Genomic DNA, 10,751 nt, shown 5'->3' with positions numbered 1-10,751 from the left:
TTCATCATTCTAACTAACTTTAAAGGAACATTTGTTAGAGCAAATATGATAAAGCAGGGAAGTATGAGGAAGCAACCTTACTTACAGAAAATGTGACTATCAGTAGAAACCTAAAAGAATCAGTGTCATTTTTAGAACCAACTAGAGGGTTCAATGTATACAAACCAATTGTTTTTTTTAATAATAATAAAAAGCAAAAGACACTGTTCACCGAAGTTGCCAAACCTCAGAGTACCATGGAGGCATAGGTTTGTGCAGAATAGGGGGAAGGGCCCCCCTCCTTTACTCTGCGCCCTTTGTCATTCTTATCTGTTTCATCAGACTTCCATTCCTCACATCTTTAACCTTGAGGACTCAACATGGTCCAAGGCACAGGGAGAGTAGGAAACAGATACTGTTGTATAACATTCCATCCATATCTGAGACATTTTGTCCTAAAACAGCCTAGTCTGTGGGGAGTCACCTGTCTGTATTGGAGTCACCATTTTTCATTCTCACCTCTAAAGCTAAAATTGCTGCTCAGACCCACTATGTCAATCAGGAATATTCTTTTGGGCAAACTATTCATTAATTGTAGGAAAACTAGTTTAAAAGGACTATGTAAATGTCAGGCAAAGTATTTCTTCCAAAACAGATATGTTTGTGCCTTGAAGAAAAAGAAGAGCCAGGACTCTCAGATAAATTAATATCACCTTAATTTAGATCATCTTAAGAAAATAGAATAGAATTTTGTTTTCGCATACTGTAACTGAAAAATTCAGCCGTGGCGCTCACTTCAGGTACAGCCTGATCCAGGGTCTCAGCGTCCTCAGGGCTTTCTTTGTACAGAGAAGATATGGGGCAATGTGTTCCCTCATTTTGTGCGTTGATTAGAATATAGGGGCGGTTGTATGTAATGGAGACCTGTAATTGTGTAAGTAAGTTTCTCATATGAAATTTCTCATGTGAAAGTCCAATCTGTTGTGTTATCCCTCATCTAGAAAGTTGACTGGCACCCAGGCTTTTCTGTTTTCTTGTTCTGCTACCCTTGGGGTGTTGTCCCGACCCACATGGTCCAAGCTGGTTCACCCTTGTGTCCACATTCCAGCCATTAAAAGGGGAGGAAGGGGGAGGGGAGGACACGACCCTTCCCTGTGAGGGAAGTCGTGAGCATTGCTTCAGTTGCGTGACACTGGCCAGATCTTAACTACATGGACATACCTAGCAGCAAGAGTGCCTAGGAGAGGTAGTCTTTGTTCTGGGTCAACATGTATCTAGTTAAACTTCAAGGGTTCCTTCTTACAGAATGAGGGAAAAGGCTATTAGGTTAAACAGCAGTCTCTATCACACCATCTGTCAGGCCAGGTTTTGTCACATGGTGGCCAGAGTGATAACACCATCCCAGCAGTTACTGCAGTCAAGGCAAGATGGCTAGGCCTCCGTCCTACCCCAGAAACACTCAGAGAGCTCCCTGGGCTCCTGCTGCCGCTCTGTACAGAAGAGACAAGGACACTTCATCTTGTTTTGATTAAATAAAGCCTTCTAGGCTCAGTGTGTACTAGTACCCTACATCATGAGCCAGTCTTATATTGGCATTATATCGTAGAATGTTCCAGCTTCCTAAAAGGAAGGAAAAGAGTACTGAAAAATGGCTCTGTGTAATCAATGGCAGTATTAATTATCTTAAACAGCAAACGTTGCTTCTAATTAAAATGTGAGATATCAATTATAGAGTAATGATGAAAACTGGACATTTCTTAGAGCAAAATAGGCTATTCAGCAGCATTGTAACATTTTCTGTGCCTGGATCATCTTTGCAGTGCTGTGTGAATATAAGCTACTCCTCTCCTCCTCTGTTGAAGCCCAGACCAATTAACCACAATAGTCTATTCAAAACTTAGTTTCTTGCTGAATTCTTTTTTTTTTTTTGAATTCTTATACTGACTTCAGGTTAATCATAGTTCGTGCAATATACACGTATAGTGTCACTTTTTGTGTTTGTGAAAACTTCAAAACAGCTGCCAGAGAACATTTTGAGTAATTGCTTCTGTCAAGTATATAACTTTTATCATCATAATTTTCATTACAGATAGCCATACAGATAGTCCGCCCGCAAGTGAAGAGTAAGTAATACTTGTGTTAGTAGTTGTATTTCTATTAGTACATGAATGAAGAATATGATTCCATTCTCTGTTTCATTTCTTGTCTAAAGACAAGATTTTTGATACATGCTGTGACTGGGTTCTTCTCCATATTCTGTACTAGATACTGCTTGTTTAGTATCCCACTCCCATTACTTTCCTGTACGGCCTCCTCACATGCTGGCATTATTCCATGTATTGATCTGTTTACTCTTTATGATATGTCTCCTGAACTAAACTGTGCACTCTTCACGGAGGAACCACGTCTGTCTTTTCCACAGCTCCTAACAGAGTGCCGGGCACATCATCCGTATTCCATAAATGTTTGTTGAACAAAGAAAGAAATGTATTTCGTGCTTGTTTGCATTTATATGAGAAACACTTGCATTCAGAGCTCTCATCTTTTTGTCAATTTTCCAGCTATGAGGGAGAGCTATTATTAAACTCTTTTGTCTGGTTGTCATAGCAACCCACTGGCCTCCAGAGCTACAGGTTATTTCTGATGGGCATATTCTCCTAGACAACCAAACACGCAGTGTTTTCAATTATGGAGTAATGATGCTATTATAAATCACATTTCTGACACTATATATTTCTCTATCTTTTATAAAGATGGCAGAGAATTAGAACAGAGACGAATCTGTTCAAATCAACAAAGGCTAGGGGAAATTAAGCAGTATGACTCACATCTCTCCTCTCAACCCTTTCATATTTCCTCCAAGTTCTCCACCTTTCCATAAGCACCTGTGAATTCACTTGGGTGTTCTGACCAAGTTGTTAAGGAAGTTTTGAAAGTTAATTGCTACAAGACAAACTCTAAAAAAGCTCTGTTACAGCTTAAATAGTTTCTTTTTCTCCTCCTTGTTTCTTCCTTCCTCTGTCCCTCCCTCCCTCCGTCCCTCCCTCCCTGATCTTAGTTCCCCACCAGGGATCGAACCTGTTTCCCCCTGCAGTGGAAGCACGAAGTTCTAACCACCGGACCACCAGGGAATTCCCAGTCCTTGCCTGTTTCTTAAATTTCATGTTAAGTTAGCAAATGATAATAGCCTTGCAAAAATTGAGATTTGCTCGGAAGAGTTTCAAATGAGGTCTTTTCCAACCTCATTCTTCCTTCCATTCATATTTTAGTGGCAAGAATTGAGAAGAGTTTTATTAAACTGGGTTAGTCAAAATAGAAAACTCATTATCAGTTCAATAAAACAGGGTTTTTCTGGCCCATTCAACAAGGCGTGATTGTAGTTTTTAAAACGCAGAGTCTTCTTTTTTTTTTTGGCTGCGTGGCTTGTGGGATCTTAGTTCCCTGACCAGAGAAGGAACCCAGGCCCTCAGCAGTGGAGAGCGCAGAGTCCTAAACACTGGACTGCCAGGGAATTCCCAGCAGAGTCTATTTTCTAATGATGGATACCTTAATGGGATTTTACATGTATGTTATGCTGTATTTTCTTTTCTGTAGGTTTTGGTCACATGCAGTATGGAGAGTCAGTTACCACCTAGTTCCAAGTAGATCCTATGAAAAATACTTCACTACACCCTTTCTCTGTGCAGTTCTAATGCTTTTGTCGTACATACAGTTGTGATACCCATCAGGAAACTGTCCCATAACTTTATTTAAAAGAAGTGATACTGCATTTAGCTTACCTACTGGGCTTTGACATTATAAAAGCAGTAACACTTTAGTACATGCAACGATCTTCAACAAATAATATACAATGGGGATACTGTCAGGAAGACAAAGAGAAAGATAAGGGGGGATGGCATCGTCTGTAATGTCAAGATTGCAGATTTGGGTACCTGAACACCTGGGGTATTTTGATTAACATATATATATATTTTTAATATCTTTATTGGAGTATAATTGCTTTACAATGATGTGTTAGTTTCTGCTTTATAACAAAGTGAATCAGTCTGATTAACATATTTTTAAGAACTTCATTTTAGTCTTCTAGAAATCTCCATGCACTGTTACTCTTTTAAATAAGCTCTGAATCCTACACATTAGCTGAGATGTCAAAACTTTGAGACAGCTAAACCTAGATATCTGCCTATTGTAAAAATTGAAAATGGCCCAGTGGAAGGGAAGGATTCTCCAGGGCAGGATGGAAGGGAAGGGTTCTCCAGGGCAGGATCAGACGTCCAGCCACACAGATCTTGCAACAATTCTTGACAAAATCACCAATTCCCAAGTCTAGTTCTCTCCTTTAGAAGTTAGGGTATTCAGTAATTACTGCACCTTGATTTGGTTGGATTTGGGTACTGAGTCAGATTAACCAAACTATCAAACAAATATACAAAATCCGTAATATTGATACATTAACTTACAAAAAGAAAATAGAGCTTTTGCATTCAGAAGGGAGCCCCCAGTGCCCAATTTTTCCCTCGGGAGTGAAGAGTTTGGACCGTGTATCAAGTGCCACAAATTCGAAGGGTGCCACCCAAGGGCCTGCATCCCAAATCACATAGCTTGGGGAGCCTTGGGGAACCAACCAGCCAACCTTGTCATTTGCAAGTCCTCCAGGACCACATTAAAAAAAGGAGTGATGTCAAATGGGTACTCAAGTACTTCCATGGGCTCAGCACAGAGGGGACAGGCAAAAACACCCCTCCTCTAGTTTCTCCCTGAAAGGAGCTTTACTGCATACTTTCCCAGCTACTGCCTGAAGGTCCAGCTTCTAATCAGCTTGTGTATGGATGTTGACTGGGATTCTCCCAGGAGACTGAAGGAGCCCTGGGCAGTCCCCCTGCTTGCTGTCTAAAGCTCGCTCCAACAATACAAACAAGTCTCCAGCTTCTCTCTGGAAGGAGCTTGTCCACACATCCAGCACCGCAACTTACCTGGCTGCCACCTGAAGGACTGGCTGCCAAGCCACCTTGCTCTGGAAGCCAACAGGGCCCAGCTTCCACAACGACCCTGGAGCCCCATTAAACCAAGGGGCAGTTTGATACAGAAATGTCAGCAGGCTCAACACACAGGGAACAGACAAAAATGCAAGGCTCTCAGTTTCTCCCTGGAAGGTATTTGCATAATTTTCCAGCTTCTGCCCAAGGTTTGGGCTTCGAATTAGCCCATACCTGAGAGCTGACAAGGCGTATAATTAGTCATCATGTGAGGGTCTGAACGGGCATGTGCATTCTCCTTCCTGTGCCTTCTCTCCGCCTAGCTCACCCCAGCCATAAAGCCAAGTCTCCGGATACGCTGTGAAAAGAGTTTGTCAACATATCTAGCACTCCACCTTCTATGGCTACAAGCTGAGGGACTGGTCCTAAATCTCCTAGCTCTGGATGATGATGGGGCTCAGCAGTTATGAGTCCCCTGAGACCACAGAGAACAAAGAGGCATTTGTATATGGGTGCACAAGTGTTCCCAGCAGTGATTCCCTCTGGCTCAGCACAGAGTGAATAGGCTCAAATACCCAGCTCCTGGTTTCCCTTTGATAGGGGCTGGACTGTAGAGCTAACATCCTGCCTTTCCCAGTTGCTGCCTGAAGGTCAGGCTTCCAATTAGCCTGCACTGGGGACCTGAAGGGACAAGCAATTAGTAGTCGTTTGGGAGCCTGAACGTGTGCGTGGGCACTTCCCATGCCTTTGGAACAATAATGGGTCTTGGCACACCCGAATCTGCTAGAAGCCACCAAGAATAAGGACTGTGATTTGGATAAGCACAGAAGTTTGAGAAACGGGACTTCCCTGGTGGCACAGTGGTTTAGAATCCTCCTGCCAATGCAGGGGACACAGGTTCGAGCCCTGGCCCGGGAAGATCCCACATGCCGCGGAGCAACTAAGCCCCTGCGCCACAACTACTGAACCTGTGCGTCCTAGAGCCCGTGCTCCGCAACAAGAGAAGCCACCACAATGAGAAGCCCATGCACCACAACGAAGACCCAAAGCAGCCAAAAATAAATAAATTAAAAAAAAAAAGTTTGAGAGGCAATCAGGAGCTCAAGCCATGCCGAATGGCAAGATTCATCTCTAACACAAGGCTACTCTTTCTAAACTGGGAGAGGGGGAATTCCCTAGCAGTCCAGTGGTTAGGACTCCGTGCTTCCACTGCTCGGGGTCCGGGTTCAATCCCTGGTCAGGGAACTAAGATCCCACAGGCTGAGCGACCAAAAAAAAACCAACCAAACAAACAAACAAAAAAAACAAAACTGGGAGAGGTGGCTGTTTTATCTGATGCACAGAAACCAACACAGAGAGTCAAAGAAAATTAAGAAACAGAGGAATATTTTCCAAACAAAAGAACCAGATACAACCCCAGAAAAAAGACCTTAATGAAATGAAGATAATGACTTACCTGATAAAGTGCTCAAAGTAATGGTAATAAAAATGCTTACAAGGTCAGGAGAACAATGCATGAACAAAGTGAGAATTTCAGCAAAGAGAAAACGTAAGATACTGTCTTATACTTAAAAATATTTTGATAACTATATTTTAATGTATGTAATCCTATGTATTTTAATAGTTTTATTGAGATATAATTCACATACTGTATAATTCTCCTACTTATAACATAATTTAATAGTTTTTGTATATTAAAAGTTGTACAACCATCATTACAATTAAAATTTTTTTTCCATCACTTTCAAAAGAAACCCTGTATTCATTAGCAGTCGTTTCCCATTTTCCCTCAACTTCACCCCCTTCTCCAAGACCTAGGCAACCAATAATCTACCTTCTGTCTCTATGAACATTTCATACCAATGAAATCATATCGTACAAAATGTGGTCTTTCGTGTCTGGCTTCTTTTACTTAGCATAGTGGTTTCAAGGTTCACCCATGCTGTGGCGTGTGTCAGTACTTCATTCCTTTTTATGGCCTGATGATATGCCATTATATATGCCATTCTTTGGACGTACCATATTTTACTATACGCTCTCAATAGATGGACATTAGGGCTTTTTCCACTTTTTGACTATTATGAATCATGCTGCTGTGAACATTCACCTACAAGTTTTTGTGTGGACATATACTTTCAGTTCTCTTGGGCGTATATGTTTACCTTTTTGAGGAAGCGCCAGACTTTTCCAAAGCTGCTGCCTCATGTTGCAATCCTTTCAGCAATGTAAGAAGGTTCCAATTTCTCCACGTTAACAATTGTTATTTTTCTGCCTTTTTTATTATAGCCATCCTAGTAGGTATGAAGTACATTCTCATTGTGGTTTTGATGTGCATTCGCCTGGTATCAAACGGCTGATGATGTTGAGCATTTTTCCATGTGCTTCTTGACCAAATGTATATCCTGTTTAGAGAAATGTCTTCTCAGACGTATTGCTCATTTTTCAATTGGGTTGTCTTTTTATTGAGTTGTAAGAGTTCTTAGTATATTATGGATACTACTGCCTTATCAGATATATGATTTGCACATATTTTATTGCATTCTATGTGTTATAGGCTGACTTCTGTTCTCCTCACAATTCATGTGTTGCAGCCCTAATCCCCCAGTACCTCATTTTGTGTCTGTATTTGAGGATAGGGCCTTTATGGAGGTAATTAAGTTAAAATGAGACCCACACCCAGGATGGACCCTAATCCAATCTGACTGGTGTCCTTATAAAAAGAGTTGATTAGGACACATACAAAAACACCAGGGATACGTGTGCACGGAGGAGAGTCCATGTGAGGATACATTACAATGGTGGCCATCTGCAAGCCAAGGGGAGAGGCCTCAGGAGAAACCAAACTTGCTGGCACTTGGACCTCTAGCCTCCAGAATTGTGAGAAAATACATTTCTGTTGTCTAGGCCATCCTTGCTGTGGTATTTTGTTATGGCAGCCTTCCAAACTAATATAGATTTTGATACTGGAACTGAGGTGCTGCTGTTTTAAATGCTTAAAAATGTAGAAGTGGCTTTGGAACTGGGTAATGGGTAGAGGCTGGAAGAATTTTGAGTGCATGTTAGAAAAAGCCTAGGTTGCCTCGAGGAAACTATTGGTAGAAATATGGCTGTTAAAGTTGCTTCTGGTGAGACTAATGCCGAAAACTCAGTCTCTGTACACCGGTGCCGAATTGACTCTTGGAGACAGAGTTTTGGGTGAAGTAGAAAAGAAGAGCTTTATTGCTTTGCCAGACAAAGGAGGACACAGCAGGCTTCTGCCCTTGAAAACTGTGTGTCCCCACCCAGGAAGATTTGGTGAGGAGTTTAATTTTTTAATTTATTTATTTTTAATTTTTGGCTGCGTTGTGTCTTTGTTGCTGTGTGCGGGCTTTTCTCTAGTTGCAGTGAGCGGGGACTACTCTTTGTTGCGGTGCACAGGCTTCTCACTGTGGTGGCTTCTCTTTGTTGCGGAGCACGGGCTCTAGGCACGCGGGCTTTAGTAGTTGTGGCTCGCAGGTTCAGTAATTGTGGCACGCGGGCTTTAGAGCGCAGGCTCAGTAGTTGTGGCGCACGGGTTTAGTCACTCCACGGCATGTGGGATCTTCCCAGACCAGGGATTGAACCCATGTCCCCTGCATTGGCAGGCGGATTCTTAACCACTGCGCCACCAGGGAAGTCCTGGTGAGGAGTTTTATAGAAATGATTCAAGGGTGGGGTTGATAAAACTAGGGTGTGTGCAGGGCCTGCACTCCAGTAATCTGGTCTCAGGTAATCTTTTTTTGTTTGTTTGTTTTTGCGGCACAGGCTCCGGAAGCGCAGGCTCAGCGGCCATGGCTCACAGGCCTAGCCGCTCCACAGCATGTGGGATCCTCCCGGACCGGGGCACGAACCCGTGTCCCCTGCATTGGCGGGTGGACTCTCAACCACTGCGCCACCAGGGAAGCCCTCAGTTAATCTTTTGATGAGCTTCTCTGGTTGCTTTAATCTGGCCTCAGGTGGTCTTCTCTGGAATGAAGAATGCTGACATCTTCCATTTGTTGGGGGTTTTAGTTCTATAAAGGGCTTAAAGATATTGTTATGTGTGTCCCTTGAGGTGGGAACCAGGACCCTGCCCCGAGGCTGCACTCTTGTTTCTTGACTGCTCCTTCCTTGTCTTTGCATCCCCTCCCTTCCCTGATTAGCAACTGTTTGAATCTGCCTTTTGGGACTCAGGGAAAGTCATGGAGGCTGGAGTCTGTTCCCTACAAACAAGAAACGGGGGACATGGAAAGGCTTCGCCAGTAGCCCCACAGGGTGCTGCTTGGTTTCAAGACCTCAGATGGAAATAAGGAACGTGTTATTGGGCATTGGAGGAAAGCTGATCTTTGTTATAAAGTGGCAAAGAACTTAGCTGAATCGTGTTCTAGTATTTTGTGGAAGGTAGAACTTTGAGTGATGAACTTGGATGTTCAGCTGAGGAGATTTCTAAGCAAAGGATTCAAGGTGTGACTTAGGTTTTCCTTGTTGCTTGTAGTAAAATGTGAGAGGAGAGAAACTGAAGAAGGAAATGTTAAGCAAAAAGAAACCAGAAAGTGAAGATTTGGAAAGTTCTCAGCCTATCCTTATTGCAAAAAATTGAGAAAGCATGTTCCAGAGAGAACATCAAGGGTATAGCAGAACAATCACTTGATAAAGAGATTATGGCTGTGAGTCCTGGATCTAATCAGCCATTTCAGCAGAGGCCAGGAAAGGGACAAAACGGAGGAAGGCTATTGAACTTCTGGGATTCAACAGAGGGGATGACAGAGCTGTTCTCTGTGAACATGCCTTATCTTTCAAGAAAAGGGAAGAATGACCCTGAGGGTGATTCTGAGACTGGGAGGGCTGCCACTCCCACAGGGTCCCTGAGTTTCAGCAGGACAGGCTGCCCAGGGCCTCAGGGCTGGAGCTGCTCCTGGGAGCCTGGGCAGGGGGAGTTGGGGGTAGGGCCACTACTTCAGTGGGCCTAAGGTCAGAGTATCAAGCCAGAGAATATTATTCTTGAGCTTTAAAATCAGGGAATTTTTCCTGCTAAGTTTTGGGCTTGCTTGGGACCCATGACCCCTTTCTTCTTTCCAATTTCTTCCTCTTGGACTAGGAATGTCCATTGTATGCCTGTCCCACCATTGTATTTTGGAAGCAGACAATTTCCTTTTCAGGTTCACAGCTTAAGAGGGATTTTTGCCTCAGAATGAATCAAACCTCAAGTCTCTCCCACACTTGATTTATTTATTAATATTTATTTATTTATTTATTTTTGGCTGCGTTAGGTCTTTGTTGCTGTGCGCGGGCTTTCTGTAGTTGCGGCGAGCGGGGGCTACTCTTCGTCGCGGTGTGCGGGCTTCTCATTGAGGTGGCTTCTCTTGTTGCGGAGCATGGGCTCTGGACGCGAGGGCTTCAGTAGTTGTGGTACTCAGGCTCAGTAGTTGCAGCGCACGGGCTTAGTTGCTCTGTGGCATGTGGGATCTTCCCGGAACAGGGCTCGAACCCACATCCCCTGCATTGGCAGGCAGATTCTTAACCCCTGCGCCACCAGGGAAGTCCTCCACACTTGATTTAGATTATACTTAGTTGAAACTTGGGACTTCACGCAGATGCCAGAATGGGTTAAGACTTTTGAGCTGTTGGGATGGGGATGAGTGTCTTTTGCATGTGGGACATACATGAATTTGGGGGTCCAGATGGTGAACTGTTATGGACTGAATAGTGTCCCTCTAAAATGTATATTTGAAAGCTTAATCCCCAGTACCTCAGAATGTGACTGTATTTGGAAATAGGGCCTTGAAAGAGGAAATTCAG

Source organism: Orcinus orca, chromosome 18, assembly GCF_937001465.1.
Source record: "Orcinus orca chromosome 18, mOrcOrc1.1, whole genome shotgun sequence".
Lineage (NCBI taxonomy): Eukaryota > Metazoa > Chordata > Mammalia > Artiodactyla > Delphinidae > Orcinus > Orcinus orca.
The sequence above is the reverse complement of the archived record's forward strand: the minus strand, read 5'-3'. Positions refer to the sequence as shown.